The sequence below is a fragment of the Vollenhovia emeryi genome, unplaced genomic scaffold (genome assembly GCF_000949405.1).
Source record: "Vollenhovia emeryi isolate VEMERY1.0 unplaced genomic scaffold, V.emery_V1.0 DF939155.1, whole genome shotgun sequence".
In the NCBI taxonomy this organism is placed as follows: Eukaryota; Metazoa; Arthropoda; class Insecta; order Hymenoptera; family Formicidae; genus Vollenhovia; species Vollenhovia emeryi.
In genome coordinates this window covers 39,648-53,382 of record NW_011967211.1, presented here as the reverse complement: position 1 = coordinate 53,382, position 13,735 = coordinate 39,648, and positions in this window count along the sequence as shown.

Genomic DNA, 13,735 nt, shown 5'->3' with positions numbered 1-13,735 from the left:
TCTCTCTCTCTCTCTCTCTCTCTCTCGATGTATAACCTATGCGTACGACTGCTATCCCAGGATAGCTTCCATAGCATCCACGCGACCAGGATCATTCGCTAGTAATGCCTATTCCGCGGACAGGGTCGGTTTAACCCTTTCGCCGCTAAAGATGCATGCGTGTGCCGTTGAACAACGATAAAGGGGGGGTAAAAATTTGACATTTTTGATACGTACTGTGAATTGATATAAATTGACATCTCGAATTTATAAGATAATCTATCGAAATATAGCCAAATAAAATGCAATTTAAACGTTACACTTAATTACCTTCTGCGAAATTTTTTCGTTTCTTAAAATGAGAAAAACAGTTTACAGCTTCTACCCTGACGAAAACGCTGAATAATCCCGTTTCTACGACGAGAATACCTGCCGCCACTGCGACGCAATGTCGGAGGAAGATTAAGTCGTGCCATAAGTTATTCATCGGACCCGAGCGGTTTTCGCACGGTGCATCGCGCGTTTCTAATTCACTCGCGGCGCGATCCAAGCCTACGCAGCCAGCGTGCGATCGAAATGAAGGAGAAGGGATCCACACGGCGAATCCGTGTCTGCCTTTTTCCTCTGTGCATAATACAGGTGCAGGACAGATAGGACAAGATCTCCACGATGATATTGGAACGAGAACGAGCGAGCGAGAGGGGTAACACCACCAGCAGAGCAAGGCGAATCCGGCAGAGGAGGAGAGGAGGGGTTGAGAGCAGAGGGAACGAGAGAGAGAGAGAGAGAGAGAGGGACGGTAAAGAGGGGATAGGAGGAGAAGAGGGCATAGAGCAGCTGAATAGGAAGCGACACAATGGACCTGGGTGGCTGTGGAGGCGTGTTATCAAATGGGTTCCTCATTCACATACTGCGGCCTGAGCTACCTGTGTCTGTCTGTACCGGTGTCTGTCTGTTATACTTATTCATACCGCCCATTGTGTCCTCCACTGTTGAGTCGAGTTCAGTTCAGTTGAGAACGCGATGGAACGTGCCACAATGCACGAATATGGGCTGCGCCGCACCTCCTCCCCTCCCCCGCCCTCTCTCTGCACCCTACCGCGCACCCCCTTGTCACCGTGTCTCTTTCTCTCTCTTTGCCATTTGCCACCCACGGTCCAACCCGCGCGCGCGTTGGATTCGTCGGGGCCGACTGAAAAGAAAATTGCGTCGGGAAATTGTATCCGTGAGAAAACCCGACCGATAATGCCGAGTTCTTGAAGCGTACACGTCGCGAGATTTCTCCGCCCCGGCGACGACGGCGACGACGGCGACGGCGGCGACGACGACGACGACGGCGGCGGCGGCGGCGACGGCGGCGGCGGCGACGGCAGCGACGGTGGTCGTCGAATCCTGCTACCGAATCGTCTCGTTAAACGAGCGCGCGAGTTTCCGCGGGGGTCGATCGATGGCCCAACGTGAATCTCGTCCGGAATTCCGGGATGCACATGATATTTGCCGGCAATTTCAACGGGAAATTACCGCGACGCGATAGTCGTTACAGGCGATAAAGCGAAGCTAAGATTGTACGAACGAGACCTTGGGGAAGGGTCAACGTAATCCCCGCGCTATCCAAGAGTATAATCTCATTTACCGCGATGCAGTTTACCGCCCGAAGCGGATTCCAATTTTAAGAGAGAAAAAAATCTGTTATCGTTGTTCCATACTTTACCTTGAGTAAAGTGCGAGATAACATTGAAACTTACTTGCGAAATTAAAAAGTTGCACAAAGAAACCGTCCCCAAACTGATTTTATTGCCTCTGACAATAGAATGCTTAAAGGAGCAAAATCGCTAATTTCATTTTTTTAGAGAAAGCTTTTGAGAGACGGCCCGTATTACGTGGCGCGCTATCAACCTGTGAAAGGGATGAAAGAGAAATCTGAATTACGGAACCGGCAGCATTCTCTGTCGCGAGGGTATATTGCCGAAAAACGACAAGCCAGGGAGGAGAATCTTGAGAGAGAGAGAGAGAGAGAGAAAAAAGAGGGGGAGAGGGAGGGAAAAAGGACGTGCAGACTCGTACGTTTCTTGTCGCGACTGCACGACGTGGAAAGAGAAAAGAGAGAACGTAATACGTATAACGCGTATAAGCGGCCATAGGGCCTGGATGAGCCGCTCGCGGACGCAACGGCATACAAAACTCGCTCAATACGTCATTCAGCCGAAGAATACGCCTCGTTCTCGCCATTTTGCTCCCAGAATGAGAGTTTCAAAGGGAATTAAGGATTCAAAGGCATCTTTTGCGCGGCGCGCATAAAACGTCCAGCCGCCGCCGCGGCTCCGCGTCGCTCCGTCTCTCTCTCTCTCTCTCTCCCTCTCTCGCTCCCTCTCCCGCTCGTTCTTTCTCTCTTCTTATCTAACTTCCGTCTTTCCCTTTTCTCCTTCTATAACTCCTCGTAAGCGTCGCCTTCGTTTCTACAACGTTCTCAAGAGGAGCCGTGAATCGACGAAGTGCTGAATCGCACGTCGAGTCGCACCAGCGAGATACCCACAGAAGGATGCTAAATCGTTCAACGGAGTACCTGGCCCGTATTTCCCATATACACGCTTGCGACAAATGTGTCTGGCGGATCTTCACTCCACGTTGGACGCACACCTCACCCGGAGCAAACAAAGCTTGAAACGACGCAAAGATTTTCAACGCGCGGGTTTTTGCTCGAGAAACGAAAGAGGGAGATGCGGTCCAGTGTCTCCCACGCGTTTTTGCGCCATCGTTCTCATAATTTAATATTTCGACGCAACTTCTCTCATAAATATTATAACTACAGATTATTTAGCGAATAAATAAAGCGAACAAGCGGCACTAGAATCCCCTATTCACGTCACCGTTCAAATAGCCGGTCAATTCCCAAGCAGCCCCAAATCTGTCCGCGCTTATCCAACGAAAGGGGGGAAAAAAAAGGAACGCTGTCGGATCGCCCTTCATATTTAACGTGGAGTTCGGTCAAAAAATATGACCCCGCGCACACGCACCCTCGCGATCCCCCCCCTCCGCGAGATGACCTTTTCCATTTACGGCGTTCGCGCGGAACAAATTCGGGCGGCGATCGCTATTTGCGCTACAAGATAACAAAAGGAGGGGTGGCAGTCGTCCCGCCTGTCTAGGATTGCGCGATTAACATAAAAATGCGGCGGCTCGTAAAAGGCCACCGTATACATACATATATTATGAGTATTATGTATCGCGGGAGGGTTATAGCTCCTGATTGTTATTCATATACGGTCGGTAGCCGCGTCCGGCATTCGTGCCAAGTCCCCGAGTCAATATAATGTCAACACAGTGCAAATATAGAGATGAAAGGTATAGGCACATCGCTCCTCGTAATTTTCATATTTTGCGCTGACAATATGACGCAAAGTCAAATTATTTTACAACCATTTTTATCATAACAGCGTAGGAAAATTGATAACCGACACAACTGGCAATTTTAATTAGAGAAAATTTATTGCGGAAAAATATCACCTCAACCAGGGTTTGAACCTCGACTTCCCTACAATTATGTACCGCTGACACGATAAGCCTTTATTCCGTTTATCATAACGTTATTATATTTTATTTCTTAATGCATTTTTTCAACCGATACAGCTTTGTATCGATGTGGCTCTAGCACACTGCTATTAAACTCTGATTATCTTTATTTCATTCTATTTTATTTTTAATAAAATTGTACTCGATCAGGCTTTCGGTCTACTAGAGTACGCGACTTATTTTTCTTCGGGGAAGCAATAATGTTCTTTTTCTAATCGTATTAAACGTAACACGTGCAGAGTTGAGCGTTCACTTACCAACGGAGGATTAAAAGAGTGAGAGTGCCACTTGGTCGCTGCAAAAGCCGAGGACCTGAAACAGAAATCGATCGTGATGAGATAAGGAATTAAATGGAAATAAGAAATAATAAGCGTAATAGATGCGCCCGGTGTAAATGACCCTGTCCGCGTCGCAAGCGCAAACAACTGCACTGAAAACAATTTCTGGTTGAATATGGACGAATCAGATAATTCCTTTAGGATTTACCAGAATCCCTTAGGATTTACCAGAATTCCTGTAATTCTACAGAAATTCTGGTAAATCCTAAAGGAATTCTGGTAAATCCTAAAGGAATTATCTGATTCGTCCATATTCAACCAGAAATTTTTTTCAGTGTGGTAATCGCGGTCTATTCCGGCTGCGACTTATTTCAATTCTCAATTTTCGCGCGACGTCGCGTCTGATACAGCTCGCACATTAGTTCGTAAAGAGACGGCAGCAGAGAAAAGCAGAGGAAATCGAGCCGTTCCCCGTCCACTCTACCCCATCGCGACATCGGTATTCTTTTCGTCTACACATCTGCGTTACATTCTCCTTTTTATATCCTCCTCTCTTGTGCGCGCGCGAAAACGCGCGGCGCGATCGCGCATACACCCCCACAGTTTGAGCATTGCCGAGGCCTTATCGGCAGTTATCGGGCCGTGATGTCACACAATGGGGCAGACAATGCGCGGGACAATACACCCCCTGCTTCTAGAGACTATCCGGCCTTCCTCACCCGGGGCACCCACCCACCGTCGACTTCTCTCCTCTCTTGGAATCAGCACATCCCGCCAACTTAATAAACATAATAGCTGACTGTGCCGCCCCGCGGTCACAATGAGAGCTCCGCGCAAAGAGATACCGAAGATACGAGGCACCGGCATTGTGCGCCCACCCGCTCTCCCTCTGTCCTAGCTACCCGGAACGGATTATACGTCGACAGACGTGCCAGCGTGGATTTACCATTCACGAAAAACCTCTCTGCAAGAGAGGGGGGGAAAAAAAAGAAAAACTGTCGTGCGGATGATAAAAGATGGGGAAGATTCACTTTTAGTCGTTATCTAGGGTCAACGGAAGCAGTGAACCGATGCGAAAATTGCCAATAATACACTTCGATGATTTCCGTATTATCCGTAGGATGTGTTTATTTCATATAGGCACTGCAATATTGCTCTACGTAATAATTGTCTTGCTTTATTGTTAAGGATGTATTATTACGAAAATGATCAAATTTCATTGGGATAATTTTTTTAATTAAATTAGTCAACAAACGACCAGTTTTTAGACAAGCTGTTCAAGCTTTGGAACAAGAACAAAAGGTACGAGTTTGGAATTGCGCGATGTATTTTCTTTCGATACGATTATTTCAGAGGGTGCGGATTGCCACACGCATCATCGGATCGACTCCACGCCCTCGTGTATATACTCCCACTCTACTCGACCTACCGCGGGTTACTCGAACCACCCTTTGCGGCTGAACAATATGTTTGCCCTCCCCGCCGCCGTGTAATTACTCTAAACCACGTGCTGCCACGGAGAGGGAGAGACGGCAAGAGACCGAGAACGCGTGAGAGCTGCTGCACGAGCCATTGAAAAACGCAGTCGAGCGCCCATTATTCCGAGAACTTTTCACTTTAAGCGCATCCGATGCCACGCACGACGACGCGTGTGATCGCGCCCGAAATGAGTCGCGATCTTTCTCCGTACTAAAATCCGAAGCATATGCAATACAAGTTGAAATAATTCAAATGTACTGCTAAATTCGCTAACTTTTTGGATGCGCACAGATATTGGGTTGATTCATGAAATAACCTACGCTAAAAAAGCTCTCAAAGCCCCAGTTTACTTATACAATTAATTTATTTGCTACAAGTTAAGAGGTCGTTATTTATCAATTTGTACTTATAAAATTTTTTTAATATAAAAATTCACTTTATTAAGTAAAACGTAACTTACGTATGAATCGACCCAATAAATAATCTCAAACTGAAATGTTAAGGATACAACAATATGGGGCACGGCACACATACTACTTTCGTGACATTTTCTATTACTAATGATATATTTTATACCATAACAATGACTTCGTGATATACGTTTAAGTATATTTAAGTTAAACGAACGTCAGAGCGCAGAATGTAAAACACGCTTTATAATGGCTGGCTGAGATCGAGCAGATTTTCGCGTAACATCTCGCGTTCGGTCGCCAGCGCCGCGACACCGATCGTATCTTCGAAACAGCATCGGAGAAACGTTAATTAAGCGAGCAGATGCGCCGAGGAAATAGTAAATCACACAACCCCGCGCAAATAGAGACCGTTCGGCGCATCGAGCGTCGTATCGTCGCCTGGTTATCGGGATAATGATAAATCGTTCGTTCGAACGGACCCTTTCCAAGCCGCATTATAACTCGGTAAAGGGGTCGTGGAATATACCACCCCTTGCTGGCACAAAGTGAACTCAAACAACGCGCTGTTTAAAGGGCTAAAAATCCTTATCAATTTAGATGCGGGCGGGGAGATTGCGACCGACTGTTACAAAATCAAACGGGTCTTTTTCCAGTGAATACACACGGCATATTGAAGGGAATGCTATCATTGTATAATAAACCGTTAATAACACGGAATTGTTGAAAACAATTATCGCAAGATTTACAAGAATTAAATAAAGCTCTACGATTTTGTTTTTAAATACTCCTAGCTTGCAAGTGTATTATAGAGGAAAGTCCTCTATCATGAGATAGGATCGTAATATGGGATAGTAAGTTTTGACCGTCCAAATTCTAACGATAAATTTACCACTAGACAGATTTCACTCTAAGGGCAATAAATTCATGGTGGAACCAACCGATGATGACTGTTAATTTGGCAGAAACTCCGGTACTCTCATATTAGGAGTCTATCTCATATAATAGGTGACTTTCCTCTATATATTTGCAAGCTAGGAATATTGTATATGTAATATATATATTTTCTTTTGATGCAAGGAGCTACCAGATTCAGGCCTTTTAGCTCAACGCCGACTATGCCGCCAGCTTAAAGCCAAAATCCCGAAATTAATGTCAGCGGCGTATTAACGAGTAATTAACCACATCGGTCGATTCGATAGATAATCCGGAAGACGGCAGTAAAACAAGGTAACCTCGTGGGATTGGCGCCAGCGACGGTGGCGGCGGCGGATGACGGTGGTAGCGCGGTTGTGTAGCAGCGGTGGCGGTGCGGTAGTCGTTGGCGGAGGTGGTGGTTATAGTGACAGTGGTGGTGGCGTCGGAACCGCCCCGGCTTTGCAAGCCCGGCGAATGGAGTGACAATGCTGCCACGAGATTCACAGTTCTCTACCACCCCTTTTGTCTTTCCCCTCTTTACCCTCGGTCTCTCGCACGCGCTCTCGCCCCCTTTCATACCATTTGCAACTTTCCGGCCACCCTCCGTCTTTCCCCCCCGCCTGCCCTTCTCTAACCGCGGATCTCTCTTTCCACCCTCCTTTCCACGCCGCGGGTCTCTTTATCTCGTCTATGCGCCCGCCGTTGCATTCCGGCGGCTGCATACTTGGAGGCAAATCCTCGCGAAGCGATTATCATCGTCAAACGTGCGGATCGAAACATCGTAGACGAGACTAGTACCACGACACCAACTTCATCACGAAGAGAGAGAGAGAGAGAGATGCATGTTTATACTCAATTATCCTTTTAAACACAAAATTGACCAACTTCTCATAATTGGTCTTACGCCTCGTTGCACAAAAATTTTAACCAGCATCACTAGCAAAATATATTAAAAATCCTTAAATATTTCTCAACTGTTTAAACGCGCCCTCTTAAATTAGAAATGAGCAATCCACTGCGATGTAAAATATCGCATTTGCAGAGCATCAAAAAGTAACCGCTAAATTTTATCGATCGCTCAAACTCGGGCGACACTCGCTTTAACGGAATTTCGATTTAAGGCTTAGTTACGCCCGGAGATATTCAATGCCGTAACGAGTCCCCGTGAGACGGTAGGAAACACGTACACGTGGTGCGAAAGCGACGGGGAGGGGGCGGACGGGAAGCTCTCGCGTGCCGGTCGAGTGCGGAGACACGCGATCGAGTGAGACGCCGGGGCTCGTGGAGGGAGGGAGAGGGTGGGACACGCGCGCGAACCAAGGCATATCGAAAGAATCCACCGCTCTCTCCTATTTCACAAGAACGACCGTCCGATGCGCGTCCGCCCCCGCATCGCTCCCACCCCTTCCATCTTTCCGCTCTCATCGGCGACGTTTCCCGCCGCGCGGCGTCCTCACCCTTCGCGCCCCCTCCTCCCCCGCCGTATCTCGCGCTCTCTCCCCGTATCAGATCGAGTCCCTCTATTTCGCGTCCTCTATTATTTCTTTTATCAATCTGCGCGCTTTCAGGACGCTTTGAGGCCCGCTGAAAGCTGCGCGATAAATCATGAAATGTAAGAACCCACACGTACGTGCCGGGCGCGTACATAGACGCGAAAAACGTACGTACGTGCGCGCGTGTAGCGGGTGGCATCTACGTGGGCGTGCGTCTCTGTGTGTACACGCGACGAGCGAGCGAGCGAGCGAACGAACGAACGAACGAACGAACGAACGAATGAACTGCGTTTTCGTATAAACTGCTCCTTCGTATACACCGCGTACACGTACGTGTACACGCGTACGGACGCGCCCGCGCGCTCATATTCCCGTCTGTCTGTATAGAGATGCGCGTAATACGTGTGTATGTGTACGTATATAACCGACGGTTCAATAGGCGGCATTGCCAGGGCGAACGCTATCCATACAGCCCGCCAGATGAGGTCTTCTAGCTTCCGTCGAGTCCGCGTGAAAGGATGCCCCAATAATATTCCATTCACCGAATCACCCACTCCCCCCTCCAGCCCAGCCCCCCCCCGTTCGCCTGCCGCACACCCTCCCTCTCCGCGCCGCCGATATATATACTCGTCATCCGTAGTCCGGCCCGACTCGTGCCCAACGTCACCCGCCATTGATTTTTCATTCCTGGGCTTTTCAATAGTTTGTTACGAGCTTTCCTACGATGACGCGCCCCCATCCCCGTAATAACCTCCCTCGTTTTCTCCTTCGGCTTTCCTGCGGCGGCAAAGAAACCTCAGCTGGCGCTGGGACACGTACGTCGCTTTATTAAAGGATGCGTCCACACAGCTATCTCGCGCGCGGTACGCGGTTCCCGAAAAATGTTCTTTTTATAAAAGAAATCTTTTTACTCTCTAGGACTCTCTATCGCGAGCTATAATATTTATCAATCAAACGAGACACCGTGGTGCCGATGACGATCTGGATATCGGGACCGTTCACTCGATACCGCGAATTCGCGACTCTAAAGTCCGCAGTATCGAAGACCCGGCTAAGCGATGCCTGTTACCGACGAATTAACGATTGCCAAACATGACGTGGACTAGGGAGCCGGCTGGGAAGGTCCGTCGGCACGAAATTCGCCGCCGCGAAACGGAGCGAAAATAACCTATAACTTTAATCAGGATGAATAAAGGCAACCCTTTTCGGTACGGCGCTGCGTCAAGGCGAAGAATGGAGATGAGGATGTAGCCGAGTATCGGCATTGTTTCCAAACAAAGCACGCTTTTCATACCACCCTCCCCTCTCTCTCTTTCTCTCTCTCTCTCTCTCTTTCTCCGCAACCCCCGTACCTGCGCCCCGGCCCCCGCTCCGGGTCCCCACCCATAGATTCCGCCCGCACACTCTCCGCGGCGGTTCAGTCATTTGACACGCAAAGAAGTCTGGCAAGTTGGCATTGTGGCGACCGCGCCACGCCATCCTCGATCCATTGTTACCGCGCCACTACCAAAACCGCGAAACCGTCCGCCCCAAACCCTCGCGGCTCGTCGGCTAAAAGTCAAACCTCTTTCACCACCCTCGTCAAATCGCGAATAATGACGAGTCGATCGCCCGCACGCCGTCTGCGGAGACCTTGTAGCGAATTCGGTTACCCGCGCTAGTGCGCACCGAGTAGTACCTAGCTAGAAAAAGTATCCGTACACCATCCGTACGGATCAGTTTTTTGGCTAAATGGTTTTTGAACGTGTTATATTCAACATCTTAAATATAACAGCGAGTTCGATTGCTTGCACTAGTGCGCACTGAGTGCACTCTAAGGTCTGTTTATAGTAATTTTTATATTTAACTTTGTCTTATATACATGTTCAAAGAGTGTGTTCAAGAGATATTTAAGACGATCCTTAAATATAAGAATTGGGTGTATACAAGCCTTAGTGTGCACTAGTGCAAGCAACCTATTGTAATTCGCTATAAGAAATTACTATGGACAAGTCTCAGTGCGCAAGCAACCGAATCCGCTATCAGTCATTCGGAAGGGATGTTGTACAAATGTCGGACAAGTGCGACGGATAACGCCGTACGTTCTACGATTCCCGTCAAGCTAAATTGAAGGAGGAATCTGTCAAATTTTTTAAGAAAGAAAAACTCAGTTCCAACGAAGAAACGCGTTAGTAAACTGTAAAACGCCACGCCGATAGTATCGCGAACGCTACCGAAATGATTTGGTGGGCATAACGGTCTCACAAATCCTCCGCGAATTATCCGCGCTGTAATTAGGGCGAATGTAACGCCTAGTGCACGCGCATATAAAACGGTACGCGTAACTGATATGATATATGTATAGACAGCACGGTTAAATTAACTTCGCGGCATAACTGATTAATTGACTATAAAGAGGTAGACTTCGTTCGAGCGCGCACAGCCACCCCTCTCCTCGACGACTATGAAGTTCCCCCATAAAGTTCCCACTGGCGTTTGCCACTCGGGGGTTCATCGCTGGCTTCGCGAAATCAACTTCTTATGCCACGTAATTATATGCGCATTCTCCTTGCTTTTTAGCGCACGTAAAATGGAACGATATAAAGCTTTGTCATCGTAATCAATACACGCGTGATACGTCACAGAGGTACGTTTGTCGAAGAAATTTGTCTATACACATTTCTCTGCAACTAGAAGATCGTAATCATCTAACTATGCGATAATTGTTGCCCTAATTATTTTACAATATTTCTTCAAATGTTTGCGCTAATTATTTAAATAGTAGAGGAAGGTCTTCTGTTACGAGGCTTCTAATATGAGATAGCAGGTTTTCAACATCCCAATCACAAATCTTTATTCTAACAATGAATTTTCTACGAAACGGATTCCGCTCCAAGGACAATAAATTCACTCTCTAGAAGTCAATCTAGAATGCAATCACTGAATAATCCAGTGCTATTTGTGAATCAGTGAATATTCACTATTTTCAGTGATAACGATTGACTTTTAGAGAGCAATAGATGACGCCTATTAATTTAACAAAAAAACTACTATTTCATATTAGGAGCTTATCTCATAATAGGACTTTCCTTTATATAAAGTACTTCTTCAACGTATAAAAATTAATAAGTATAGACAAAATTTTTGGACGGGCTAATCAATGTTTGCAAATGACCCGAGACGGTAAACAAATTTTTATCTCACGTGATTCCGGCGTGTTTCACAAGACACCGTCGCGAGAGGTAAAATAATACAGTTAAATAGCGCGAGTAAATTAATATCTTCCTGCCACTTGCACGACTTAAGGTTGATTGCATTACTGCTCTTGTACCGCATCGCGATATCCAGGCCATGCAATGTATGTACTCCTGATTTGCAGCACAGCATCGTCATCATTCAGGTTCGTTTTCACGTACGCTGCAGCGTCCCTTGTCGCGCGGGATACACACGAATTCAAGCACGACTCACGTGCGAATACAACGATCTCCTCTCACTACCCAATAGAAACGGCGATTATGCCGTGTGTGCGTGCGAGTAGCGCATAATGCAATAACGCGAATCAGTCCTCGGGAGATGCTCGCGAAAGCATTATCCGTAATGTTATAATGCCGCGCAGAGCATGCGTGCACGTGTCACACGTGCGAACATTAATAAAGGACCGACGTCCGATATATCGACATCCGATGGATTCCTCGAGCGAACGAATTATCGGCAGTCCTATTATACGACTTCTAATAATTTAATTCGCATTTCATTTTTGCTTCAATGACACGTTGTAACGAATGTATGAGACGTGAATACTCTTCTCTAATGAACCAATCGTGCGCGAAAATGCAGAGGCGATCTATCGTAGAAACGATGTACTCTCTCTCTCTCTTTCTCTCTTTCAGGCCTCAGAGAAATGTATTGAAACAGTAGTTGGCAGATCGATTCTTATCGACGTCGATTAACTTTAATCTCGGTGAAACGTACCATCCTCTTCTAACAATAAGAACTAGAAAAATATATAAAGTGAGCCTGTCTTATGGACGCCGTTGACTCACTTAGGTCCGTTAATTTACTTCCTTTTGTTTTACTTAATAACTAACAAAACCTTTTAATTCCATTGACTTGCAGTATCGCTTGATAAGGGCCCAAAAATAGGGTCGAAACGTTGTATTAAATAAGTAAAGGAATCTGCCAGTTGGGTTGACTACAAGTTTGCTGTTTCAATTTTTAATCATCACTGGTAACTATATAAATGACTTCTTTCTTCGTCGATAAAAAGTAAATTGCACCGAGTTTAAAGTTAGTCTGCGTGGATACGCGAGCGGACGTGACAGACTCGCGCTGGTTCGCGAAAGCAGATTTGCGAAATTTCGTTCGCATCCACGTTCAAGAAGCGAGCGCGATTTTTGCCGGGAGTCGCCGGGCATTGAGCTATCGCGAGACAAATAATCGTCTGTCGACAGAGGAACCTGTTAAAAGTTGCTAACTCCCGTGACAGAATAGGGCGCCGCGCGCTGAAAGGATATAATAGACATGTACGCACGCGTGGAGGGTAACGGAAGCTGCACCGTCCTCGTCCACGTGAAGGGGGGCTCGGGAGATGCGTGCAGAGTAGGGAGAAGGATCATCGACGACCGGGATTTCAGGAGGAACGAGGACGACGCGAGACCATACGAATATGTTATACGCTCAAGCTCGTTCGCTCGTAACCGCGCAGCAGAATAGACGAATTGTTCGGCAGCGGGGCTTTTGTCTATTTTACGGAGTTCCAAGGGCTTCCATTGAGGGAGGACGGCGGGGGGGAGGGCGGGAGCGGGGCGGAGGAGAGGAGAGAAGAGCCGAAAGCTCGGAAATATATTCTCGACTGAACGTTGTACGGATTCGCGCACCGGGCGTTCCTAATTATTGTTTTCCAGACATCCGTCCTCCGCCTGGTTGCTGCGGTGACTGAAATTCTCGTTGTAAAAGTTTCCCCGTCGCTCACTCGCGAACAAGTGAGCGAGCGCAGCGAGTTGTCGCGTCGCGAAAGGGATTCTGAATTCTTGCGCTCCTTTTTTTTCCACGTGTGCTCTCTTCTCGCGTATTCTTGCCGCGTTTCTCGGGACGTCGCGCGAGATAAAAAAGACCTCGCGTAATCGGACAACGTAAACCGATGTGAGTACCACGGATGTAGATAGGAGGGAATCTGTCTAGCTTCACATCGTGATACTTGAACCAGTTGTGCGTACAATTTTCTATCTTTCACATTTATCGTATTGTATCGTGAATAAAATGAAAAAAAAATTCTATTGTTTGTAATCAATATTTTTAAAACGCGAGCAATCGAATTTCAAAGCCAGTTTACACTTAATAATTATATGTTTAATAAATATGTAATTATTTTGGGACCAAAATAATATGAGTTTAAACGACATGATAAATACAACTGCTCGTGAGAAATAATTTCAAAGATAAACAGGAAATTTTTGTACTTGGTTAGCCACAGGACAATCTTGCGTGACGCACTAAGACATCGAGTATCCTTTCGTCGATAAGAGGAGGTCGGAAAGTGATAGCAGAAAACAGGAATGCTAAGCAGATCGAGAGAACAGCGTGGCGCAAAGGCTGAGGATAGGAAGGGAAACGGGGTGGGGATAGGGGT